This window comes from Mustela putorius, unplaced genomic scaffold, assembly GCF_011764305.1.
Source record: "Mustela putorius furo isolate JIRA1106 unplaced genomic scaffold, ASM1176430v1.1 tig00000281_pilon_pilon_pilon, whole genome shotgun sequence".
NCBI lineage: Eukaryota > Metazoa > Chordata > Mammalia > Carnivora > Mustelidae > Mustela > Mustela putorius.
In genome coordinates, this window is record NW_025421343.1 from 12,679,514 (window position 1) to 12,706,876 (window position 27,363).

Genomic DNA, 27,363 nt, shown 5'->3' on the forward strand with positions numbered 1-27,363 from the left:
TCCAGGAAAGAAATGAGGTGCAGAGAAAATTAAGAATGCAAGTAGAAAGTTGATTTTGGTTTTTACGGGCACTTGACTGGTATCTCAAAAAATTTAGAGGCCATCTAAAAGTACCTCTTCTTATTTATGGTCTCACTTCCTGAATGAAATATTGTCTGTATTAATCCCGTTTGGAATTACAGGGCCTTTCTATGTTTGATGCCTCCAGAAACTTAGAACACAAATACCAACCAAAGAAAAATATATGGACAAACATAAATTAGACTTTTCTCCCCATTGGGATGCATCCATGCATTATAGCTTATAAATTTAGATTATATCTCTGCTGCCATCGTGTGATAGAATGGTTTTTAGTGAAGATGTCCTAAAAAGAGAGTCAAAAACTCAGAACACAAGGAGCTTCTAAGGAAAAAATGCTGAATCGTTCTTTTCCCTGCCTACCAAGCAATGCCACACTTTCTGATGCTTGTGATCACAGCAAAAGTTTGGGAAGGACCATGTTTTGTTGCACAGAAACAGAGCAGGAGAGAGAATGTGGAACACTGAAAAGAACATGAAGACAGGATCCAGCTATTTTTCTCAGTCATATTTAGTGAAAGAATAATTCTGTTTTGTCCCACTTCAGATGTAAAAGCTCTAATTTTAGGATGCTGTCTGTTTCCCCCTCCACCCATCCTCCAGGCTGTCCATCCGCTGGCCCGGAATGGGTTCAGCCCAGAATGGGTGTCCTTCTTTCTTCGTGTATTCCCAAACAGCTTATCTTCCTAATGAACTCAGGCATCCCCTTATGTGTTCATTTTTCTTTTGCTGCTTTAATTTCTGTCTTAGGAGAGATTACCTTTGACTTACCTGAAAATATGAGAAGTGTGTCCAACAAGTCATTAAGTCAATTCTTTTAAAAAAAAAAAAAAAAGATCTATTTATTTATTTATTTATTTGACAGACAGAGATTACAAGTAGGCAGAGAGGGAGGCAGAGAGAGAGACTGGAGGAAGCAGGCTCCCCGCTGAGCAGAGAGCCCGATGCGGGGCTCGATCCCAGGACCCTGAGATCATGACCTGAGCCGAAGGCAGAGGCTTTAACCCACTGAGCCACCCAGGCACCCCCATTAAGTCAATTCTTGACATGCATCTGAACACAAACCTTTCTCTTCCTCTATCTGAATGTGCTGACCCCATGTCTTCCCAGCTCCAGCATCACTGGGAAATGTATGCAGCTTATCCCTGATACTGTCTTTGCCTCTCTCCATGCTCTACTCATCCATCCCAGCCTTCCACTAGCCACAAAATGCCCCTAGCTGCCCTTCCCTCTTACCACACCTGGCTGTTCTGCTGCCTTACTCTATACCTGCCTCTGTGCTCTCCCCTGTCAAGCCTGCTCTCAGAACCCAGCCTGTGTAAAGATGAGAAACTAATTCACGTTAAGTTACTAATAATGACCAATGACGGATCCTCCATTTGTTTCTGTCATGGGATATTTGTGTCCAGTAGAGGAAAATGGACTTAAGTTAAGTAAGTTACTATATGTCCCATTGTATTCTGGGATTGTCTGTTCCTGCAACCTCCCACCTCCACAGTTTTTTATCAGATTTTTCATCTGCACTTCCTGTGTCAGTGGCAAATGTTACCTGCTAGGGGACCCTACCCAGAATACAAAGAAATGTCGGCTTAGAATGCTTTTGAGCTTCTAAATAAATTTTTAAGAATTGTAGCAAAGACTTAAAAGTCATGGCTTTTTATTTGCAAACCTTTGGGGTTTTGGTTGGGAGCCTAAGCCCTAAAGAACACAAAGCATGAAATATGAGCTTCTTCAAATAAAACAGAGAAGATCTGAACTGCCAGGGTCCCCACCAATCTGGACTCAATTGGGTGTGAGAGAACTAAAGTCAGAGAGAGAGAGAGGGACCAAAAAAAAAAAAAAAAAGAGAGAGAGAGAGTGAGAGAGAGCTGTGACCTTTCCTGTGGATGTCTCAGTCCTGTGCTTAACTGGGGGAGGGAAGTCAAAAGGGAGGAAGGGGGCAGAAGTACCAGATGCATTGGGGAATTTAAGAATAAAGGACCCCAGTGCCTTATGTCCTAGGGAAGAACAGCTTCCTACACCAGCACGGTGGAACCACAAGTGAGGAGAGCCTAGACTATGATGTGTTTTGCCAGACATAGAACTTAAGATAGAGCCCCACCCCTAGTAACTTAGAAGGTAAGTTGTTACGTTAAAAAATAAAGGCACTGCACATTTGAGCTTGTGGCCAGAACCATCTAGAACATTATGATATCTGGCAAAGCATGGAAGATGGAGACTCTGGGGAGGTACTAAAGTAAAGGACCTTCTTGGAGTTCTTTTTGAGCTTATTTAGGCAGTTGACAGTCCCTGAATGCTTGGTTGATCCGGCCTCTACTTCTGTCCTAGACCATCAGGTTTACCGCACAGAATCAGAGCTGCCATCGGCCGCGCTCTTTCATTTACACATCCAAGTCAGTGCAATAAAACCTCAACCAGGGGCGCCTGAGTGGCTTGGTTGTTAAGCCTCTGCCTTCGGCTCATGTCATGATCCCAGGGTCCTGGGTGCGAGCCCCACACGGGCTCTCTGCCCTGCAGGAAACCTGCTTCTCCCTCTCCCACTCTCCCTGCTTGTGTTTTCTTTCTTGCTGTCCCTCTATCAAATAAATAAATTAAAAACAAAAAACCTCAACTAAATGGAGCACTAGGAAAATAAAAGTTGCTTGTAAACTCAAATTTCTCATTACTGAGGGTTGCTCAGAATCTCAAAAATCTATCATGAAAATTATCCCTAATATTTGAGACATCCTTGAGTCTTCAGGGTCATCACTATAAGCATTGCCCAGGCCTTTCTACATGCTTCTTCATGAGGAGATTTCTGAGGCTTCCCAGTTTTTCAGTACCTAACAAGATTCCATAACAAGAGTCCAAGCCCACTCTCCTCTGATGGTGTCTGGTTTGTCCACATTTTTTGAAAGACTCACTTTAAAACAGAGCACAGATTCCCATCATCTACTGATGCGAACAGATTAGCTCTGGACGATCACTAAACACTCTACTTCTTTTCATTTCGCCCACTACACCATGTTGATTGAATCCCCTAAGTCAGGAATTCTTGACATTGAGTTAATGGATGGGCTTCAAGGATATAGAATCTTTTTGAATATGGTATGCAAAAAAATGTATATGTGTGTGGGGGTGGAGGGGTGTCTATTCTTATGCGTGTGTGTGTATTTCATCAGATGGTCAAGGGAGTCCATGACCCCCCAAAATAAAAACCATGACCTTAAGGGCCAATTTTGCATGCTGCTGCTTAGCCTAGATCTCTCTTCCTATAGAATCCTCAATTGAGGATTTTTTAGAAGCTGTGTACGTGTATTGAAATTCAGGAGACACTGAGGAAAAAAAATTAAGGTCCAGACATGTTTCAGGCTCCCAAACCAGACCAGTAACATTCATGGGGGTAGGTGGAGGAACTCAACTTGTTTGTCTCCTCTTCAACAGAGAATGTGGAAATATTTACTATCCGCAGAAAAGCAGGGTCCATTTCACCTCCAAGGATGACTGGATCTTGTGATTTTCAAGCAGAAGGAAAAAATTTCTTTCAGGTCTCCTTCCTGGAGCACCATCATGGGCTGAAGTGCATTGCCTATAACTGACAGCAACTGACAGGCTCACATGCCATGCAGCCCTCCTGTGGCTCCTGTCAGGTAGATGCGGCCTTGCAGCGACCAGAGGTGAACACTGAGGACCAAGTAGAGGGAATTCTGCACCCTACTCCATTGAGAACAGCATTACCATGTAGAAATGGGGCTCAAAAGCAGAAGGGAGGGAGACCATTAGTATTGAGGTTACTTCATCAGGCTGACAAGCCAGAACTGGGACAGAAGAAAGGGAGTCTGGGGGAGCAGACAGACATTACATTAAAACAGAGGAAGGAAGCATAAACCCAGGAGTGAGGGTCCCCTATCTTCTTGATATTAAGTGTGCAAAGCTGCACACTTGTGATCACGATAAACTCTATGTTTCCAAGGTGTCAGGGTGGAGACTCATCCGTGTACCTTGACGGAACTTCTGGAAAGGATGCAAGGAAAGTATTTGTAAGAATGCTGCCAGATCAACAGGGATTCAGAAACCAAAGGTGTGGCCCTCAGACATAGGAATTGTGAGGACTGGATGAAGGGGAAAGTGATGGCCGCCCAACTCACAGGGTAGAGTACACCAAAGAGGATGTCCCGGAAGGGCAAAGAACACACAGGAAATAGGAGAGAGCTCAAGTCTGTGGGACTGAGTATAGCTCATTACTGTGAGGGTAGTTCCCAGTGGTTTCACAGGTGTCAATCTCCCCTGAAAACTTATTTGAAGTTGTATAAGAGAAGGGGCAATGCAATGACAAGATGAGATTAGTCATTACTTAGATATCAGATCGTGCCATTTTGGCAAAAATTTGCGGTCCCGGGCTCCTTTCTAGCTTGAGGAGCAGTGGGGTGCTAGAGGTGTAAACAGAGTCCCCTGCTGAGTGAAGATGCCCACAGTGGTAGGAAAAAATGGAAAGATCGCCAGCCTTGCACAGTTCTTTCCGATGCCGTCACCAGCCCCTGGGAATGCTCCCGCTTCCCACAGATCATTGCCTGCTCGACCTCCTTAGCATACTTCAGGTTTTGCTTCCTAGTCAGTCTATAAAACCTTCCACTGGACTGCACACAGTATCTGAGATGTTGCCTTTGGTGTCCCTTTGCTCTCCAGCCCAAAGCTGTCGCCCACCACAGTTGAGGCTAGAACCCCAGGAGGCTCAAGACAAGATAACGGGAACACAGGCAGGAAAACAACCCACCACCAAGAAACCACTGAGGACAGGAAACCACCAGAGAGGAGTGAGTGAGCCACCAGAAACCCAAGAACGATGTGAAGAGTCGTCAGGATCCAATTGTGCAGATTATCAGGGTCATCATGAAGATGGTCAAAGATATCTCAAGAATCAGAAAAGCCCGGGAAAACCAGCACAAAATACAAAAGCATAAAGCACCCATTATATGGGGTGATCCTAGCTACCTAATTCAGGTTTTAGTTCCCTGAACGCAGCCCCAGCCTCTGGGATGGAGTTCTACACACCTGAAAAGTCTGTTCTGCTATCAAATGCCCAATTAGTTAAACCAATTATCATCACAATAAATTAATGCTTGGTCTTACATATTCCAAGTAGGTTTTCTACCTTAACCATTTAATTTTCAATTGTTTATTTGATGCCAGGCTTGAGTATGGACAATGATAATATCCAAGATATTTAGCAGGGCTCCAATCAGTAAGAACAGTCACAGTGGCCCAAAACGATGTTCGCTGGCTGGTACAGTACACTGCTCTGGGACATGGCACGAACTAAGTATATCCTGCGTATGAGACACTACAGAGAAGACTCTTTATTGAATGATGGGCATGTAGTCATGAGTTACCACAAATGTGCATAACAGATACATTATATGCCAACAATTAATAATTTCCCTTGCCTCTAATAATTATCATAATATTTATAATAGGTATGAATTAGTAGATGAGTTATAACTGAAATGGCCATGGATTAGTGATCTTAAAGTGGCTTCTTTTTAATGCACCAATAAGAAAAACCTATTTGGAATATAAAACTGGAAGTGATTACTTCCAAGGGTGAGATCTGTGTGTCATAAGGAGAAAAAATGTTACTAATTTTAAAAATGGAAACTAAAAGCAGCCAGTATCATATTCTAAGGGCAGTGGCAAAATTTGAGGGAGGGAGAATTGCCCTGCTGTTTGGTAAGACACTCCTGGTGGGCATTTGGGAATGAAAGTGGAGGCTGAAGGTCCGGCTAGAGAGAATGGCTGAGACCCAGGGAAGATAAACTACTCTGCATAGCAAAGGAGTAGCCCTTGAACTTTTTATCGTACAACCTAATAGGCCGGGATGAGGCCTCTGAGCTCAGTAATGAACAAGGTGGAAAAATCCTCCTTGAGAAAAAATCTCCAACTCATCAACCCAGCAGCAGGCTGGGACCCCAAGTGAGATATGATTAGGGAAAGATCCTCTATAATGGGGGTCTAGTCAATTGGGGGAAGTTTCAAGATATCTCTGTTCCGCATTATCATCCTTTTTGGTGGCCCCAAGATTTCATTCTGAGACTGTTAACACCACATTAGTGCTGCTAAGAACCGAAGTGGTGTGCATGGCATGGGGTGGGGATGTGACTTCCCCCCACACGTCCCCTCTAAAGATGCTCTGTCTCTGGGAACACTGTGGGAACAATAATTTCTTTTTTTTTTTTTAAGATTTTATGTATTTATTTGACAAACAGAGATCACAAGTAGGTGGAGAGGCAGACAGAGAGAAGGGGGGAAGCAGGCTCCCCGATGAGCAGAGAGCCTGATGCAGTGCTCAAACCCAGGAGCCTGGGATCATGACCTGAGCCAAAGTCAGAGGCTTAACCCACTGAGCCACCCAGGTGCCCCAGGACAACAACTTCTTACTGATGGAGGACTGTAGCCCCCAAGGGCCACATTATCAGTGACCACGACCTTAGAACCAAGAGGGAGCTGGGTCTGACAGTAGAGAAGCAGGCTAAGCATGGGTCAGTCCAGGAACAGACCTGAGAGAAGTCTGCTTTTCCCCAAATAGGCTTAAAGATGGAGCAGGGACTGAGGGTAGATGTACTCCGCCGCTCTGACGGCTGGAGATCAGGCAGTGAGGGGACACGTGTGTACATATGCATGGGAGAGAGACACTGAGAGCCTAGCGGGTGCCTGTGTGGTACAAAGTAGCCCAAATACCAACTAAAAGTAAAATCTGACAAATGGAGGATTTCAAGTACTTATCAAAAAACATTCTTTCACTGAGAGGCTTTTGCAGAATTCAATCACACTGAAAAATGGAAGCAAAGTAAGCATTGAAAAAACTTCCTGCGTCCACATGATAAGATATCGGGGCTTTCCAGGAAGACTAGAAATCCTAGGCTCGTAGAATACCAATGTGGACAGCAGGCCATCAAAACAGCTCACAAAACTGAAGTAAGTAGCTCTCCCTAGCTGTGCACATAAAGGAAAGGTGTGTAACAGCCTTGGACTCCAGAAAAGCAGACATGAAAATGAAACATCACTGGGGCATAACATCAAAACCGTCGCTAAGGCTGCCTCAACTTCTCTGCCACCTGCAAGACCTTGTCCTGGAGGTTTGCTGTGTAACAAGCAAACAAAACCAGGAACTGGAATTGTATGTATAGGAGAGGAAGACAGAGTGTTCCTGTGTGTGTGTGTGTGTGTGTGTGTGTAAAAGAGAGAGAGAGAGAGACAGAGAAACAGAGAGACAGAGAGAGAGAATAAAATATAGAAGCGCAAAGATACATTAATTATGCTGTTCTTTTGCTATTTCTGTACACTTTCCTCCTTTAGACGCTGTGCTGGTCCAGATGTCAGTTACTGTAACATGAGAGATCTTAATACACCCATTCATTTATTCATTCACTAAATGAACATGTACTGAACACCCAGTAGGTGCCTAGCACCCTTCCAGGCAGCTTCTCATAGTTGCAATTAGTTCCCAGAACTCTGTAAGATGTATAAATCCTCTTTTTTTTCCAACAAGAAAACCAAAGCTCAGTGAGATTAAGTGGCTGGCCACTGTTGCAGCCGCTGAATGGTTGAGGATTTAAAGCTGGTCCCCTGATACAGGGGACACCCACTTGCATGCAAAGGAAACTTTGAGCTGTAGCCCTGTAGGACAAGAGCTCCCAACCTTTTTCACTTGATTCCAAATTCCAGTGAGCACCAGAGCTGCCTAAGTACAAAAATTATACACTATATGCAAGAGCTTATTTAAGAAAAGTTTGTTGATGGCTACCTATGTGACATGCATAAATTTTAACACCAAGTACTTATTCTCAAGTTGCTCATAATACTGATGGGAGAGAAAAAGATAAGCAAAAATAAAATTGTAGCACAATGTGATTGTTTGAATAACCAGAATAAATGCCAGAGACAGCAGTGACCAGAGTCCATGTAATGACCTCAGCTTAGGGGTTTGGAGGGGAAATAAATCATGTAAGACATTCACAGAAAAAGTAAGAGTTCAGTTTAGTCTTGGTGGAGAAATAGGAATTTCCAAGGAGAACAAAAGAAAAAGCATATTCCAGGAAGAAGGAAAGCCTTTGTCAAGGCACGAGAGTGGGAGCTTGCAGAATAATGTTAGAGGGGGGACATGGAGTGGGGGTGGGATAGGGACTAAGACAGGCCAGGCAGCCGGAATTATACAATGAGGGGTCTTGGGACACATGTCAGGAGCTGTGCTGAACGAGCTGGAGCTTGTCCTCAGCCGTATCCGAAAGCTGGAAGTAGGTGACTTCTCACTCCCGCATAAGGGCTCACAAACCTCCCAGGAAAACTAGTTGAACCCCCTCCAGTCGTGAGGTCCAAACATGTGCTAACATGTCTGATGACCTCAGAAGACAGCAGATGGGCTGTGGGGCCTATCTGAAGTTGCTGAGAGCAGAATTTAAAATTTCCCATCACCAAGAGGAAAAGAGAGTTTTTTGTAATGATACGAGGAGATCGATGTTAATTACGTTTATTTTGGTAATCATATTACAATATATGGATGTCCAGTCATTATAAGGCACACCTTAAACTTAGACAACTGAGTTGTATGTCGGTTTTATCTCAAGAAGACCAGAGAGAGAAATGGACAAGAGACGGAATGAAGAGATGAATAAGGAAGCTTCCATGAGAAAAGGAAGAGGCTGGCCAAATTAAGCAACGCCTGAGGATCAGAGTGGAGTGGGGGTCTGGATGTGGTGTGGCAGCTTCTTCAGAACCTCTGCTAACCGGGGCCTCGGGTTCAGCTGACGCTGTGTTAATGAATTAGAAGGACTGGATCGTGTACTCGTGAGGAATGCATAAACTCCTCTGGAAGTTTGTTCAAATGAAGGAGACCAAGGAAGTGGATTTCAGGATTAGAGAGATTTGCTTTGCCTTGTTGTATCTTTTTCTACTGCTTGGATTTTTTGCTTTTGATCACATACATGAAGTTGCTATTTAAAAACTTTAAGAAAGGGAAAAAGTTGTATCATTAACTAGGGTCCAAGCAATTGTTTAACAACGTCTGAATACAACAACAAGAGAACGTCCTTCTCAATGTACCAGGGCCTTCTTGGGTGCTGAACCTCTGGCACTGGGGCAGGGTCAAAGCCTGTCAGTGGTGGAGTAGGTATTTCAGCGTTGCTGCCCCTAACAGTGTCAAGAACGAGGGGGGAGGGGAAAGGGGTGGTCTCATCACAGTTAGCTCAAGCAGAGAATCTTCCTCTGTAAGACTTTCGCATTCAGGCCACCTTGCTGGGGCATTCAAATAAAGTATAACCAGAGGGGAGCATCTTCCTTCTTGTTCAGGAGATGAAAGGGAAATTAACAGGGGCCAGGGCTGTGAGGAGGAGTGATAAATACTGCCTGGTGGTGGGAGGAATCAGAAGAACATCAGAGGCCCTCCAAGTCTTAGGATCCCCAGGCAACATCAAGGGGAAAATAGTCGTAGCTCAGAGCAGTATCTCACGGAGTTTGTCAGGGCCATGGAAGCCACAGTAACAAATGACGATTGGGAGTGCTTTGCATACACATGGAGGCACTCTTGGGGGCTCTCAGAAATAAATAGGGAAGAGTCTGGTTTGGAGTAAGAGAAGCACAATAAAACCAAAGGGGACCTAAAGCTACAGTCCCTTATGAATATTAACATTAGCCACAAACAAAGGACAATGGATTGCTTTTGCAGGACAGTGTATCTCTGGCTTTTATCCCCATGACAGAGGAGATGGGCAGTTCAGAAGTGGGACCTTGAATCCACCTTAATTTATTTTTTAAGCTCTATGAATTATTCAAAAATTTTGACACTTTATTACTAGTGATAAATTACCTATGTGAATTCAACCACTGATTGGAACCACTAAGGTACAATAAGAACATAGTTAAGAACAACCTGAGCCAGTTAGGAATATGTTCAGTTCCATGTGATAAAAACAACCATTCCAGGGGCTAAATAAATAAGACTTCTATTTCTTACGTGACAAGAAGTCTAGAGATAGACAATCCAGTGCTGACATCAGGGCTCACAGTAACCATGGAGACCCAGGCTCCTGCCATCCTCTGATTTTGTCATCTATGGCAGATTGCTTGCGAAAATGACCACAACAATTGCTCCCATCCCTGGATACATGTTCTTTAATCTGAGCTGGTCATGTCACTCACTTTGACTAATAGCCTATGGCAGAAGTTTCTCTGTGTGATTTCTTAGCCTTATCCTCAAGGACCCTTGAAGCATCTGCTGTTATCATCTTCCCCTGAAAACATCATGTAGAAATGTCCACGCCTCCCAGAGAAAAGGAAACCAGATAGAGAAAGAGACCAAATGAAGAAAGAGACCAGATGGGGAATGAAGCCAGACAGAAAAAGGCCCAGCCAACCACAACCTGTCCAGACATCTCCACTGAGGCTCCAATCATATGATTGTTGAAGCTGTCCATGACCCACCAACCCTTAGCCAATTCCCTATCGTACACAATCCCATGGAAAGACCTGTAGAAGAACCACCTATCTTAGCCTGCCAGATAGAATTGTGAGCAAATAAATGGTACTGTTTTAAGCCCTTAAGTCTTGAATGATTCGTTACACAGCATTAGACAAATGAAACATTATCCTTTGTGTTTCATTTCTGTTTTGTGGTTAGCAAGATGGCTCCTGCCTCAAAAGTATGTCCAAGGGAAGAAAGATCAAAGGGTAAACTGTTGATGCCAACAGCTCCATCCAGCGACTTGTGCATACATCTCAGTGAGTGGCATTGGGCCACATGCTGCAAGAGTGTCTGAGATAGGCTGGACACACTGCCACCTGAGAAGTTGGAAGGTGGCTACTCAGGTATTTAGCAGTAAGTACCAAGTCATTGCTGATGGAGGGGGAAAAAAAGGAGCCCCTGGAGGTCGTTGGCAGAAAAATGATGTGTTGAAAGCTGCATTTTAGAAAGATCTCCCTGGAAGATATATGAAGGAGAAATTGAATTGGCCTGGACTAGAGGCAGGCAGGAAAATCAGGTTGCTCTATCAGCCCAGGCAAAATGAAAATCTAAACAAGGCTTTGATAGTGGAGATGGAAAGAAGAAGATGTAATGAGGAACTTCAGACTGATCTGATATAAGGAATAAGGATGTAGGAATTCTATCTGGCTGGGACGTTTTGGTGAATGATGGAACTAAAAATAAGTGCTGTGTTTTACATACAGTCACTTCTCATTATTCATGGTAGTTGTGGTCTGTTGTCCCTGCAAACACTGAATTAATGAATACTGAACCATTGCTCCTAGGGGAAATGCAAGGTTAAGTTCCTACAAGCCTCTGGCCACAACTTTTCATCAATTAACCAAGACATAACATTGTTTAATGTGCATTTCTCTTTAAAGACTCCTTGTTTCATATATATTGTTGAGTCATTGACATTGAACTTACAGTTAACAGTACCGTAACCCATGCTTGAATGAAGCTTATCTAACACGTGCCTTTTCTCCATAAAGCATGTCACAGCCTCCTTGTGCTTAGGAACACTAGACAGCACATTAGCACTAAGGTTGGGGGCCATTCTAAATAGTCAAATCACCAAGAAAATGCACAAAAAGGCAAAAAACAGTGAAAAGGAAACTTGTTTACAGTATGAGAGCTCAACTAAGAAGGTGAGGTGTTACCTTGTTCAACCTTGGCTGGAAACATGCTATCAAAATTGTTTACTGCTATACCCATGTCCATAAATGACTGAAAAAAGCATCCCAGGTATTAATTTGAGGATAACAAATACATTTTACTTAGTAAATAAATTCACAGAAATGGAATCTTCAAATGATAAAGACCAACTGCATTCAACTTGACATGCCCATGAGAGATCCAAAACCAATCAAATATATCAGTATAGAGCCAGGAGAGGGATATCTGGGCTATAAGTCAGATCTTTCACACCTTTGCTCAAAGCCCTGCAATGCTACTTGATCACTCAGATCAAAAGCCAAAGTCTTTACCATGGGGCTCTGGGCCCTACATGATCTACCCCCTGCCCCACCAATTTCCATTTGAACTCATCTCCAACTTCTCTTCCCTGAGATCACTCTGCTCTAGCCACACTCTCCTCCTCCCCATTCCTTGAACTTAAAAAGAATACATCTCAGCGCATTTGTACTGTTAGTTCCCTCTTCCTGGATGCTCTTCCCACAGACAGCAGTACAGCTGATTCCCTCAGCTCCTTCAGAGCTTTGCTAGAAAGTCACCTTCTCAGTGAGGACTACAGTGCTCATCTCAGCTGAATCATAACCTCCTCCTGCCCTCCGTGTCCTCAGCACTTCCATCCTGCTCATCCCCTTTGCTTTTCCTTTTCCCTTCAATGCATTTCATAATTTTCTTATTTACTTATGCTTATTGCATATTGTCTGCCCCCTTCCCACTCTACTACCAGAGTGCAAGCTCTCCAAAGACAGATCTGAGTATGCTTTGGTCAATGTTGTATCCTAAGAACCTAGGCTAGTGGTTGACACATACTCAGCAATATACTCTCAGAAATATAGGAGAAGGGAGTTGAGGGAAATTGGAAGGGGAGGTGATCCATGAGAGACTATGGACTCTGAAAAACAATCTGAGGGTTTTGAAGGGGAGGGGGGGTGGGAAGTTGGGGGAACCAGGTGGTGGGTATTAGAGAGGGCACAGATTGCATGGAGCACTGGGTGTGGTGCAAAAACCATGAATACTGTTACACTGAAAAGAAATAAAAAATTTTTTAAAAAAGAAATATTTGTTAAATAAATGAATCAAATAAGAATGGGGGCATGATTAGGATATAAATTATAATTAAACAATATGCGGAGGTAAGAGCACCATTCATGGAGAGTGAACCAAGAAGAGGACTGAGGACATAACCCATGGGAACACCAGTGCTTAAAACAAGCAGGGGATGATGAACCAAGAAGGGACACAGGGCAGAATGAAATGGGAAGAGGAGAAGCGGCGGTTAAAGTGGTTCCTCAAAAGCCCCTGGAAGAGATACCTTTAAGGAAGGAGACTTGAATAGTTTAAAATGTCATGACCTGAAAAATCCTCATCCATTCAATTAAACAATAAATCACTGCAGAGGCACCTGGGTGGCTCACTTGGTTAAGCGTCCGATTCTTGATTTGGCTCAGGTCATGTTCTCCAGGTACTGGCATTAAGCCCTATGGGATTCTGTGCTCAGCATAGAGCCGGTTTGGGATTCTTTCTCTCCCTCTCCCTCTTCTCTTCCCCTTGTTGGCTCACTCTCTATATATATAATATATATAATATTTATATTTATATATAAATATAATATACAAATATATTAAAATATAATATAAATATATAAACATAATATTAATATTAATATATTATATTATATATAAATATATTAAAATATTTATTAGATTATATATATATATATAAAACCTTAAAAAACAAAACAAAAAGAAAAATCACCGCACACCTTCCATGTACCAGGCACTGTGGACATTGGGACATTTGCTGAATGGTGCCACACAAGGATGTGACTGTAGTGATGATGTCAATGCTCTACCTGTGCCCTCTGGGATCACTTTCGGTCACCGTAGCAATGCACTGTCCTCAGTATCCCTTTTGCTTCTAATACTCAGCAGTGAGACAGCCCCACTGACAGGCTTATCCTCACATTCACACACAGGAGAGCTGGAACTGTGGGGGTTTACTTTATCCATGGCAACCCTTGGCCAGTGACCTATACATGTGGGGATGCCACAGCCCATTGCTCCCATAGAGCAATGCAGGAGCATCACCTACACTCCAGAGCTCCCTGAAGGACCAGGCTGGAGTCACCCTCCCAGATGTTCCTTGAGGACAGGCCTTAGCTTGGTTTCCTCCCTCTTGCTGTCCTGCTCCCCGAACTCACTGCCTTTAGAACATCGTTTATCTTTGAACCCTAATGCTAGAGTCTGCTTCAGAGACCTTTGAGGTGCTCACTCTCTAGAAGCGGGAGGAGCAAGTGAATAGGAAGTGCAGTGTGAAAAAAGTTGGCGGGGGGGACACAATGCCAGGAGCACATATGGGGCAGGTGCAGACTCTAGACTTATGGGAACAGAGAGGGCTTCCAGGAGCCACGGAAGTCTATGCTAACACTGCAGCAATGGGAAGGAATCAGCCTAGCAACATGGGAGAGCATTTCTGACAGGGGAAGCAGCCAGGCAAAGATCCTGAAAAAGGAACAACGGAGCGAGGTGGGGAAATTACAAATAAATCAGTACTGTGAGAGCACCACATGTGACAAGGGACTGGCAGGCAGTAGGGGGCACGGTGGGGAATGGTTGTATCCAGATGGCCCTATAAACCAAGTGAGAGGATTCAGAACATCTTTCTGGGCCTGAAGTGTCTTTGAGGATCCCTTTGGAGACAGTGAAAAGAATGGGTTCAAAAGGGGCAAGATACAGGGCACCTGGGTGGCTCAGTGGGTTAAGCCTCTGCCTTCACCTCAGGTCATGATCTTGGGGTCCTGGGATCGAGTCCCGCATCGGGCTCTCTGCTCAGCAGGAAGCCTGCTTCCTTTTCTCTGCCTGCCTCTCTGCCTACTTGTGATCTCTCTCTGTCAAAGAAATAAATAAAATTTAAAAAATAAATAAATAAAAATAAATAAATTTTTAAAAAGGGGCAAGATACAGGATGTGGAGACAAGTTAGGAAGCTGTTGAAATGATCCGACCAAGAAATGACGGCAGCCTGAGACAAGGCAGAAGTGGGGCCGGAGAGAATAAATGAATTCTCATTGGGAAGCCATTGGTGATATGGCAAGGGCAAGGCCAATGAACTAACCCGAATGCGTGGGCAAGCTTTGGAATGTAAAAATAAAGGCAAGTAAAAACTATATTGTTTCAGAAGTTTGGCCAAGGGAGAAAGAAAATTCAGGGTTAAAAGAGGGTGGGATGGGGCGGGAAGGGTGGTGGTTAAGACAGGAGAGAGAGTTGAAGTGCCTTTATAGAGTTACCAGTACATGCCCTTTAAAGTGTCAGCCTGATTCTCCCGCGGCCTTTCTTGCTTACATTTTCTTGTTTACCTGCATTGAAGACCTATTGTGATGGGTGTCCTTATCTGTGAGCAAGAAATGTGAGCCTCAAGAAGATACAGGGACTTTTAAAAACAAAACAAACAAAACAAAACAACAACAACAAAAACCACAAAAAACAACAACAATAACCAAAAAGAACCCTTCAAGTTCAGACTTATTCCTGTCCAAACATTCTTTAGAGATCATTTGATTTTTCCAGTCTGGGTCTTATAAAAAGGCCACGATGGCACAAGTGGTCCTGTTATAGCTGTGGAGGGCAGAAGGTTGGAGGAAAAAACTCAATTAAAACCTGCCTTCCTCAGCCTGATAATGGGTTTGACATTTGCAGAGGATTCATGGGCAACAATGCCTGCCATTGTGCACCCCACAAATTGGGAAAGGTTTTTTGCTGCAGGCTGAGAGAGCACCAAACAAAAGGTCTCAGGCAACACAGCCTCTCCTGTCTGAAGGGTTGTTGATGAGCCACTGTCTGCCTCCTCGCGCGCATTACCCTCTCCTCCGAACCTCCCCAGACATGACACCTTGGACAGGTTCTTCCAGGTGAGTGTCCAAGGGGGGAAAATAACAGCTGCCTACAGGCCCGGTAGAATAATTTCTCACTCAGAAAGAGACGCCAAAGAGGCGTCTGGTTACCTCAAAAAGATATGAAATCTTTGGCTAATTTTCGAAAGGTGAGAGTGACTGACAGTGCAAAGCGAAGTGTTTTTCCAAGAAAATTCAACTGGACCTTTGCCTACAGTTTACAAAACACTGTGGACACATGATCTTATTGGATCCTTGCAATAATTCTGTATTTCTCCCATGCTAGAGCCAAGAAAGAGGTGACTTGAATATTACATTTTGATTTCTGCTTGTTTCTGATGTTTGCTTTTTCTGCACTGCTGTGAAAAGGAAGAGGAAAAAAATTGAGGTGGCACAACTTGCAGATGAGTGGGAAGGACTACTATAGAACTTGGACAAGATAGATCAAGGCCAAGTGCTGATCTGAGGCAAAACTGTAAAGAATCACCTTTGGTGGCCCCTAGTGCCTTCTGTCCCCTACCCTCCAATGTCCAGGGCCTTTATTCTGCCCTTTTGCTAACCAAGGCAACCCTTCTATGTTGCCCCCCATGAGCAGCACCCTACACTCTAACCTCACTAACTCCTTCCCTCCCCTCAAAATTTACATGTCCTTACCTGTGTCTGCTCCCTCATGTCTCTCTAAGTGATTGATTCTAATCTCATCATTAAACCTCCTGAGAAATGCCCTTCACTCTAAGAATTGTGATTCACTGCATGTGTGCTAAGGTAATTAAGACCAAAAGTCACTCCAGTGCTACCCCTTCCTGATAGTACTGCAACCTTGACATGGGCTCTGTTGACTCGACATGAACCCCACACTGATGTCAGAGTTTCAGGCTAACAGGCATAGGTATTACTGGGTGGGGGCCAAAACTTCCCTCAGTCATCACTGACTATCCATCACCTGCTCATGATCATGGCCAGTGGCCAAAACTAATTTCTCAAAATAAAAACAGCCCATGAAATTTTAAAAAGCTCATCCAGATAGGTTTGAGTTTGCAAAGGCTCATCAACATAGTCTTTGCTGCTGCTTTCCAGAGATGTAAAGTCTACCTAAGTGATCTATGATACCCTTTCAGATATTCAATGCGGATGCTCATGCCTGGGCCCACACAGGTGCTGGCCAAGAAATCAACACCTGACCAGGCTCTAGTAGCTACAGCTGGCTCCGGGGAAGGGGTTACCTGCAATAGCCAGGAACAGGTGGGGGTGGGAGTGTCTGTAAGCTTGTCCTCAGGGATGCCAAATCAAAATGAGATTGGTTAGATTTTTGTCACCTTCCAAAAAATAAGGGAGAGCATGAAATAAAGAATAAGGAACAGAGGTAACAAAGCTGGTGGGATGAAGGAGTGTTCCAGGAACAAACAAGGGAAAGAAGTCAACAAGTCCAAGTAAGTTCAGCCGCAGCAACTTCTTGCAAGACACGTCTCTAAAGGCAAGGGAAACAAAAGCAAGAATGAACTATTGGGACTTCATCAAGGTAAAAAGCTTCTCCACGACAAAGGAAACCATCAACAAAACTAAAAGGCAACCTACAGAATGGGAGAAGACATTTGCAAATGACATAACAGATAAAGGGCGGGTTTCCAAGATCTATAAAGAACTTCTCAAACTCAACAACCAAAAACCAAATGATCCAGTCAAGAAATGGGCAGAAAACATGAGCAGACACATCTCCCAAAGAAGATACACAAACAAACACAAGAAAAAAATGCTCCATATAACTTGCCATCAGGGAAATATGAATCAAAACCATAGAGATACCACGTTACACCAGTTAGAATAGCTAAAATTAACAAGACAGAAAACAGCAAATCTTGACGAGGATGCAGAGAAAGGGGAACCTTCTTACACTATTGGTGGGAATGCAAGCTAGTACAGCCACTCTGGAAAATGGTACGGAGGCTCCTCAGGAAGTTAAAAATAGAGCTATCCCATGAACCAGCAATTGCACTACTGGGTATTTACCCCAAAGGTACAGATATAGTGAAAAGAAGGGGCACCTGCACCCCAATGTTCATAGCAGCAATGTCCACAATAATCAAACTGTGGAAGGAGCCAAACTATCCTTCAACAGATGAATGGATAAAGACATAGTATATATACTCCATGGAATATTACTCAACCATCAGAAAGGATAAATACTACCATTTGCATTGACATGGATGGAACTAGAGGGGATTATGCTAAGTGAAATAAGCCAATCAGAGAAAGACAATTATCATATGGTTTCACTCATATGTGAGACATAAGGAACAGCATGGAGGATCATAGGGAAAGGGAGGGAAAACTGAATGGAAAGAAATCAGAGAAGGAGACAAACCATGAGAGACTCTTGACTCCAGGAAACACACTGAGGGTTGCAGAAAGGAAGGTGGGTAGGGGATGGGGTAACTGAGTCATAGGCATTAAGGAGGTCACGTGATGTGAAGAGCACTGGGTGTTAGATGCAACTAATAAATCACTGAACATTACATCAAAAACTAACACTGTATTATATGCTGGCTAAATGAATTTAAATTAAAAAGAAAAAAAAAGTCCAAGGAAGTTAAGTAAATTCAAAGAGCTACACTTGGTTTTCCTGCCTGGAGACTGGGTGGGATGTGGAGTCAGGTTAGATGTGTAAGGCTGGGGTCCAAAGGGGTCCAAATATAGTCCCCTTAGGATGGGATAATAATAAGGCTACTGTCTTACTGGGGAAATTGCCCTCCGCTGGACACCTTCCCTCTTTACTCCAGAACTTAATGACCTTCTGCCCAGGACATTATAAGACAAAGGCCTTGCCAAGAGTCAGTACCGAGAGCAAGTTAATGTTGCTAGGAAGACACAACCAAGTGGAGATGTGGAACCAGTAAAGATCACCCCCCTGACATGGTTCTACCATGACACTGAGGCTGATGACCCAAAACCAATAGGAGAGAACTGCCACTAGGTGGGATCATGGGATGTGAATGTATTCCTAAAGGCTCAGCAGCCCGGGGAGCTTAGCACCCTCAGGAGACGTATGGAAGAGGCTTTGAGCCTGTGCAAGGTACCAGAAACTTACCCCTGAGAGCACTTCCCCCATCCAGGGCTGACCACACAATCCCAAAGGACGAAGCCCAGATGATGAAATCTGTCTCCAACACTGAACTCTTTTTCTTGGACTCGAAACAGAAGAACAACTTTTGGAAGGGAACCGCGAAGACCAGGAAACACTGGAAAGGAAACCACTGGAAAGTGGTCTCAGAGTTCAAGCTCCTGTGCTCCGGTTTCAGCTCAGCCACTTCCCCGTGGAGGGGCCTTGGACAACTTACAAACCCTCTCAGGTCCTCTCATTCCACATCTGCAAAATAGGACACTAAGACCTTGCCTGCTCACAGGTCTGACCAAATAAGACAGTACCTGCAAAAATGCCCAGGAAACTCAACACCACAACATACTTGGAAACTTTGCTACTACCTAACAGGTGGGAAACCTTGGACCTGAGGAAATTAACCAATCCACCTGTCCATTCTCTTGGTTTTGGTCCCCCCAAGAAATAGACCCTGAGACAAGGGTTTGAATTCAAGTAGTTTAAGAAATGCAAGAAAAAAGTCCTGGGAAAGTGAGCCAAGGAAGAGAAGGTGGCCCGTAAAGGCTGTGTTCACAGTCCAAATAACCAGTGGGTACCAGAAGATTACTTCCCTGAGGAAATTCTGGAAATGGAGCAGAACAAAGGCCTCAGAGTGATCCCACCCAGGCAGTAAGGGAGCTGGAGTGCTGAATGCCTACTCCCCAGGATCATTGGTTGAAGGCTGCTGGGACAGTGTGGGCAGAGGGGCCTTCCATGGCTCCTTGGAGAAAGCCTGCAGACAAATGGAAACAGAAGCTGACGGGTTGGAGCTTGGCCACAGGGTACTGAAGCAGTAAGATGCCTTGGATGTGTGTGTGGTATCACAGCCACTGACAACTGGTCGTGGGCATTGAGACCAGAACTCTGGTTGTCTGACCCTCTAGGACCTCTCTCCTCTGCCCTATCATGCTCTCCTCTGACACTATGGATGAAAATCCTGACCTAAAGAGGCATCTGCTCAGACTGCTTCCTGCCAGGGTTGTTCTTCTCATACATAGCAGCCCCACCAGGTCAGAGCCTAGAGAAGGCATCTATTGGCCCCACTGTCCTCTCTGAGCTTCAGACACTCAGTCAAGTATGCCCAGCCTTGCAAACCTAGTACAGAGTACATGACATGAGAATTTACAGCTTTGGGGGCCTGTGTCCAGGCCTACAGAGACCTGTTAACAAAATATCTATCCAGGGACACACTTTGGTGTGGATAGCGACCAGGACAAAAGGCAAGATAGAAGAAAGGTAAGTTCTTGAGGCCAAGTGGTAGAACCTCAGGACAAGAGAAGGTACAGGGGACTTAGAACCTGGTTCAGGTCCTAAGTCTGCAAACAACAAGCCCTTGTGGTTCACAGAAGCAACAAGTCTGGACTGGATTCCATGCCCCTAGCAGACCAGATCTGAGCTAGACACACATCCTCAGGCCCAGGGGAATGACCCAGTCTCCTGGGAAGAAAAGAAGCCCTGGGCTCTCTCCAATTAGGCTCCACAAAGGTCATCCGTGGGTTGCTAAAGGCCTGCCTGATCTCTGAAGTCAGGTTGTACCTTGCAGAGATGATGGGCACCATCGCTCCCAGCCAGGAGTCAAATATAGTGGAGGTTGTTGTCCACGTACCCCAGCATGTCTGAGTTGGTTCCACTGTCTTTGTTCACGTACTGAGTTTAATTAAAGCTTAAAACGTCTTCACACCAGAAGAGTAAAATGTTGGTGATTGTTGAGGTTAGATAATAGATTCATGGGTGTTCGTTGTTCTATTCTTTCCACTTTTTTTATATGTTTCAACATTTCCTTAATCAAAAGGGACAAAAAAAAATCCTCCAAAATGTACAAGAATTCAACACTGCAGTGAAATGCCTCTTGTGTTTTCAGAAAAGGAGAAAACAGAGCAGCACAGTGTCAATGTTATATTAGTAAAGCAAACATTTGACATTGAAGGAATAAGTGCTATTTTATATATGTATATATATATATTTCTTGAAACTAACAAACAAACTCTTTGGAAGACCAGGATAAAGCCACATATATTTTGTTAGTGAGATTGAAGGCAAGAGATATTGCCCAGACCTTTGAAATTTGTTAAGCAAAATTTAAAACAATGTAACCAAGTCATGGGTCATGCTGCCCTACCACTAAGACCTTGTGTCATAGTTTAAATGATGAACAAAATAATGGTGCATGTTTCCATCAATGGTGTCTTAGAGTCAATAAAATACAATGTTTCCAATCTTGAATATTCCTATGTTGACTATTCAATGCAAAATTTAGAAGTACACATATCTACAAAAAGAAAGGAAGAGGTTTTTAATCACCGAAGTTCCTTTTCTGGAGAGTTCTGTATGTGTCTAGAAGAAATGCTTTAATGGGAGATGGTAAAGTCAGGAACAAGATCATGGGCTCTGGAATCTGATGGCCTGCGTTTGAATCTGAACTCTGCCACTTAGCAGCTGTGCAACCTTAGACCAGTTGCCTAGCTGTTCTGTACCTCAATTTTCTCACTGGCAAGTGAGCATAATGCAATTGGATCCTTTGTGGTGTTCCATGGAGATTGAATAAAATAATAAATGTGGGAGTGCCTGGGTGGCTCAGTAGGTTGAAGCCTCTGCCTTCAACTTGGGTTGGGATCTCAGGGTCCTGGGATCGAGCCCCACATCCTGCAGAGCAGAGAGCCCGTTTCCACCTCTCTCTCTGCCTGCCTCTCTGCCGACTGTGATCTATCAAATAAATTTTTAAAAATAATAATAATAAATGTGAAGAATGAAGACTAGTAGCTGGCACAGAGGTCATGTTATAGAAATTTCTCTATTCCTGGAGAGGTGTAGAGATAGGACAACAGATGGAAGCAATTCAGAGAAAGGAAGCCCACGTGACAGCAGAGCTTGTCCTGAGATGTGACGCTGTCCCCAGAATTCCCCAAGTAAAATCATGCAAGTGTGTTTTATTAGGGAGAATGTTCGAGGTGGATACCACCACTAGAAGTGTTGGGGCTTTTCTGGTGTTCATTGCTCATTGTTCAATCCTCATTGTTAGGTTTGTAATATTCATGTTTTCCCTTGTGTGTATCTCCTTTCGCTGCTGGATAATATTCAGTTGTATGCCCATAATTTATCCATTCCTCTGTTAATAGACACTTAGGTAGTTTCTAGTTTGGGACATTTAGGAATAAAGCTGTTATAAACATTGCTTATTGTTGATACATGTTTCATGGTGCTCTTATGCACACATTTCTCTGGCTTTTTTTTTTTTTTTTTAAGATTTTATTCATCTGACAGACAGAGATCACAAGTAGGTATAGAGACAGGCGTGGGGGGGGGGCGGGGAGGCGGGGAGTAGGCTCTGCTGAGCAGAGAGCCTGATGCAGAGCTCCATCCCAGGACCCTGAGATCATGACCTGAGCCGAAGGCAGAGGCTTTAACCCACTGAGCCACCCAGGTGCCCCACACATTTCTCTAGCTTTATCCCCAGAAAATGATGCCCTGGATCATAAGGAGTGAAGATCATCGATTGCAGTTCTCCAAGGTGTTTGTACCACTTTACGTTCTTACCAGCATGAGGGAGAATTTCCTCTGCTTCACATTTCATCAGCACTTTGTATTTCAAATTGTTTAGTTTTAGCCATTCTGGTTGAGTCTTAACTATACTCCATGGTGATTTTCTTTTGCATTTCCTGGGTGACTAATGAAATTAAGCACATTCTCACATATTTACTGGCCATTTATATTTTCCTTTTATGAAGAGTGGGTTGAAATCCTTTGCTGATTCTTCTTTTGACTTGTTTATCTTTTTCTTAATAATTTGAAGGAGTCGGTTGCGTATTCTGGGCACTAGCCTTTTGTAATGCTAATTGTTGAAAATATCTTTCCCACCCCAGGGTCTGGCTTGTCACTTTCTTGTTGATGTGTTTTGCTGAACAAAAGTTTTTAGTTTTAATAAACAGATGAAATTATCAGTCTCTCCCTAAGAGTTAGTGCTTTGGGGGCGAGGGAGGGGGTCTCATTTAAGAATCCTTCCTATTCAAGAACATAAAGATATTGTTCTGTATTCAATGTAAAAAGATTTATAACTCTGCCTTTCACTTTTAGGTCTTTCATCCCTGCAGCATTAAATCTGAAAAGACCTCAAACTTCTTTGCCCGATTACAATGGGAGCCATGGCATCACGGTTTGGAGCACAGCCTGGGAGGTAGGCTGCTTGTGTTTGAGTCTGTATTTGGCTCAGTTACTCACTAGCTGTGTGACTCTGAGAAGTTGCTTAACTTCTCTGTGCCTTATTTCTCCAGATGTAGTAGTACGTACCTTACAGAGTTTTTATGAGGGTTACATGAGTTAATAAACATAAAAGTGCTTAGAGGAAAGAGGTTCTAGCATGTTAAATGCTTTCTGGAACTTGGCTCTATCTTTGTTTTGCCTTAAAGTTCCTTCCCCAGCTCACTCAGAGCCCAAGATCAGTCCTCACCACTGCCCACCAGTAGGTAAGACACAAGACTGCGTGAGGCTCCATGCTGTCTTGATAAATATTGTGCCGGAAGAGTTTCTTCTTACCCGTTTTTTTTTAAGATTTTTATTTATTTATTTGACAGACAGAGTTCACAAGTAGGCAGAGAGGCAGGCAGAGAGAGAGGAGGAAGCAGGCTCCCTGCTGAGCAGAGAGCCCAATGCGGGGCTCGATCCCAGGATCCTGGGTTCATGACCTGAGCCGAAGGCAGAGGCTTTAACCCACTGAGCCACCCAGGTACCCCGTTTCTTCTTACCTCTTACATGATTTTCCTGCATGTGTCAGTATTTGTGGGCTTCCTATGGAAACTCCATCAACAGCTGCCTTAGCCCCCCAGCAAGAGCACAGTCTCATCCCATCGGCTTTAAGATTGGAGACTGTGGAAGTCAGTTCTCTCTGAATATTGTTCATGCTCCCTGAGAAGTTAAATAGCTCCAAAAGTGGTGAAAAGAGAAAGATTTCTCAACCTTTATCACTCTGGGATGTATATTTGAATTGTTTGGGACACCCCTCGTGATCTTGTCTCCTTGACCTGTGTCTGGGTGGCACCTTCAAGACACGGAAAGCGGTTTCGAGCCAGAGAAGGAAAGAGGCTAGTATTTGTTGAAAGACTTCAAAGTAACAACAGCTTTATACATGTTATGCAGGTAATCCTCCCAAAAGCGTTTGAGGGGGTGATTCATGTGAGGACAGGCCAGAAGGGCTGAACTTCAGAACAAGGTTTTCTTGGCTTCACTGTGAGAACCTTTTCTATCGTGCAGTCTCGCCCAGAGGCACTGACCAGTAGAAATACCGAGAAGAATACGCCTCACCCTATTGACTATGCCACACATTTATTTGTTATTCTGTCACCTCGTCTGTGCCCCTGGTCACTTATCCTCAAGCCAGCCCTGGGCTGCTCTTTTATCACCACAAACTGCTTTTCTGGTGAATGTCACTGCCTGAACTTGACCACTCGCCACATCTCAGACTGTATTTAGTATCTTCCAGATATCCGAGGGGCCACCCCTGTGGTCACCCCACACAGGGCTGGCAGCAGGGGATCCTTCTCAAAGCTCCTTCTCTTGCACAGATCGGTTTATACGTCAGGTTAGTGCGTGTGTGTTTGTGCACAGGTACACCTATAAGCAAGGGCAAATGTGTCACAGGAATGACCTGATTAGTAAGACCGTGTGATCATCGTGCCCAGCTGTGTGCCTGTGCGTCTGAGACACATACAGGTAAAAGCATACAACTTACGTGTACGTGCAAGGAAAGTGCACATAACCCGGCTAACTGGCATTAATGAGCTGGAGTATTTTTGCTGAAGCCACTTTTAGAATGTCAAGAATGCACGTAACTGGGACACTGCTGTTATTTTCAAGAACTCATGCAAATGAGCCACTTCTAGGTTGAGTCTTGAAACAACCCACGGCTCCAAGCTCTCTGGCACAATGGCCCTGGCTTTGGGCCGGCAGCTCTTCTGGGTCCACAGCCCAGGTCTGGCGCCCATAACGAGATCTGCGGCAAATGCGTGTTGTATAAACAGATGAAAGCATGAACTAGATCTGTTGACACGGGGCCCAATCGATCCCATCTTTCCAAGCCAGTTCCCACCCTGTGCGCGTGATCAGTGGAAGTAAGAAGTAGCGCCCTGAGGCTGGAGAGCAGCCAGCAATTAGATTCAAACTTACGATCCAACTTAGACACAATTAGGCAAAAGAGTTGACTTGGGCATTTCAGAAATTATTTGACAGCAGGAGTTAAGATTGTCATTTTTCTTCCCAACCTGTAACACGTGGCTTTGCATGTAGCAAACATTTAATAAATACTAACTGATCATTCTTCAAAATCTAGATAATTCTATTACAAATTCCTCCTTAGTGGTGTGTATATTGATTAACCAAGGTAAACGTTCATAGACACACATGGGCACCGTCCATCCTGCCGCCACCTGTCCCCTCCAGCTTCCCGGTCTCCATCTGCGGGCTGGCTACAGAGGTACCAGGTACCATTCTAAAAATCTGAGCAAATTCCTTCTTTCTAGAGTTTCCATAGGAGCTTTCTTTTCTTCTCGAGAGTCTGGCGGAAGTTCATTCCCACCCTGTCCTTTACACAGGAGGATAACTTCTCCAGCAGCAACGCTGTGGCATCAGTAGCGACGACCCCAGCCTAGGGTGGCCTCACAGATCCTGTCCCCTTCTTGTCTTTTTTAGCATGCTTCAGAGGATACACAGGCTGCCCCAGAACACAGCCAGCAAAGACGTGGACGTGGATGGTGACATGTGCACCTGTCCTCCCTGAATTGTTTTATGGGTTTTGCACGTCTGGAAGGGTATTACTAGCAATGGTAACTGGCCAGCTCATGGTGGGTCAGCCCAAGCATGGTACAGTCACTTCTCCAATGGCCAGTAGACAAGAAGTGGACAGCAAAATAAGCTGTGGCTGAGGGTTTAGTAGTATTACTGCTGCATGGTAGCCCCCACGAAGGTTCTTTTGTTGAAATTTTAACCCCCAGCCCCTCAGAGTGTGAGTATATTTGGAGATAAGTCCTTGAAAGAGGTAAATAAGGTCAAATGAGGTCTTATGGGTGAGCCCTAACCCTAAACAAAAATTGTCCTTATAAGCAGAGGAGATTAGAACACAGACACACTCAGAGAAGCCGAGAGGAGATGGTATCCACAGCCAAGGAGAAGTGCCTTAAAGGAAAACAACTCAGCTGCGGCCTTGATGGGGGACATCCAGCTCCCAGAGTTGTGAGACAAGACACTTCTATGGTTTAAACTGCTCACTCAGTATCACTTTGTTTAGGCGGCCCAAGCCAATCAATTCACGCGACAAAGATCTGGGGTTAACTGTGACCCAAGGAAGCCCTGGTCAGCACGCTAAGTGGACACCAGAGGCAAAGAGTCATGATGATTAAAAAATAGGGACTATGAAGGGGACAATGCATCCCTGTTCATTACATCCACCGAGAAATTTTCTCTGTGTCAGTTCTGGATCCCTGCTTCATCACAAACCACTGAGAGCTTAGAAGCTTCAATCAACAACCACCCATTGGCTCTCAAGTCCATGGGCCAACAGCTCAGGCCAAGACAACTGGGGCAGCACTTCTGCTGGTGTCTCCCAAGGTCACCCACTTGGCTGCAACTGTTCAGTTTCCTGATTGGGGGGACTGTTTGAAGATGGCCCCGTTCAGGTTCTGGAAGTCAGCACCAGCTATCAGCTGCAGCGCCTGGCTTCCTGCACTCTGGCAGGCTGGACAGAGCTGCTTTCCATGGTGGTCTTGCGTCAGCAAAGGAAAAGCGCAAAAGCAGACACTGTGAGGCTCTTTGAGGTCTGGTTCAGAAGTCCCACAACGTCAGTTCAAACACAGCCATTTGGTCAAGGTAAGTCACAGGGTCTGATTCAGCGGGAGGAAGATTAAACCCACTTCTTGATGGGAACAGCAATGAGGTCACAGTGCAAGCGCGTTATACCCACAGGAAAAGAGGAGGCACCAATATGAAAGCAGGCTTCTCCCCTCCCTGTGGACTCTCTCAGGGTCATTTCCCCGATTATAAGGCAGGTATGTGCTCTAGGCTGGGCATTTAGAAGGACAGGTCCCAGACTCACATGTGTGAATGTGCCCTAAGGAATGCGACAACTCCTTCACCCATCCCACCATTCTGCAAACACAAAATGAAAAATGGATTCTGGGCCCAGATACCAGGAATGCAAAGGTGAATCTGATAGAATGCCCCCTTCAAGCAAAGTACATTTACTAGGGTCGTGGAGAGCCAAGTAAGTGGATCAGGACAGAAACTGCATCCAGAGGAGTCAATTTTAGGAGGAAAAAGGTCGAAGGTTTTATAAAGAAAAAAAGTTCAGAGAGACAAGGTGCTTACCAAGTAAACTGACGTCAGAAGGGAACAGTGTGAGAACAATGGTTCTCAGGCAGGAGGCTGCATTCCCATCCAGGCTTCGTAAGGAGACTTGTCCGCCATACTAAGGAGCCTGAGCCTCCTGGTAGGCAAGAGAGGCAAGAGAGAGGCATTGAAAGAATTTCAGGTTTGGGCTGGTTTAGAAAAACGTGCAGGATTTCTGGAGGAAAGAGGACAGGTGAAAGAGCTTTTCCAG

The 27,363-nt window shown here is 44.4% G+C and overlaps 1 long non-coding RNA gene across 2 annotated transcripts in view; it reads right to left on the reverse strand.

The window, feature by feature from the left end:
* LOC106004794 overlaps positions 1 to 27,363 on the reverse strand; it is a 96,746-nt gene that overhangs the window by 18,811 nt on the left and 50,572 nt on the right. Inside the window, exon 4 of one of the 2 annotated variants that reach the window (XR_001177843.2) lies at positions 23,487 to 27,249. The exons of the other annotated variant lie outside the window; for it this stretch is intronic. This is a non-coding gene — a long non-coding RNA (uncharacterized LOC106004794). Of the gene's footprint in view, positions 1 to 23,486; positions 27,250 to 27,363 lie in introns of those variants that run through there. 2 annotated transcript variants of the gene reach the window in all.